Source organism: Leptodactylus fuscus, chromosome 7 (assembly GCF_031893055.1).
Source record: "Leptodactylus fuscus isolate aLepFus1 chromosome 7, aLepFus1.hap2, whole genome shotgun sequence".
Classification (NCBI taxonomy): Eukaryota; Metazoa; Chordata; class Amphibia; order Anura; family Leptodactylidae; genus Leptodactylus; species Leptodactylus fuscus.
The window spans coordinates 13,365,366-13,365,959 of record NC_134271.1 but is presented as its reverse complement, the minus strand read 5'-3'; positions in this window follow the sequence as shown (position 1 = coordinate 13,365,959).

The following is a 594-nucleotide window of genomic DNA, read 5'->3' as shown; positions in this document are numbered from 1 at the left end:
ATCTATCTATCTATCTATCTATCTATCTATCTATCTATCTCCTATCTATCTATCTATCTATCTCCTATCTATTTATCTATCATCTATCTATCTATCTATCTATCTATCTATCTATCTATCTATCATATATCATAACATATATCATATCATATTATCTATAAGCCGTGCTGTTCCTTGAGGTTTCCTGGGATCCATTGGCCTAGGGACTGACATCTGTATATACTTCCTTGCTTCTTCTGCCTGATATCTGACTATTCTGGGAGGGAATAACATGTTCGCCCTCCTGATAAAAGCTTGTTCTTTCTCACCGACTTTGGTAAAAGCCATATTATCTCTATCCTCTGGATACCTTCACCGACTCTTGAAATTGAAAAGCCGAAGTTTAGATATGCATGTTTCTTGCAGGTGCGCGTTGTAGTCTGTTCAGGAGATTAGGTGTGTTCCTGGGGCGGACAATTCGCAGACACAGAATGGACTATTTTTCTCTGTTATAAGCTGCTGTATAAACATGACATCGCACTTTCTCTACCTAATTCTTCTCTCCACAGCTATTTTTCATTTTTCCATTTTTTTCTACTCCCTGCCTTCCAAAAG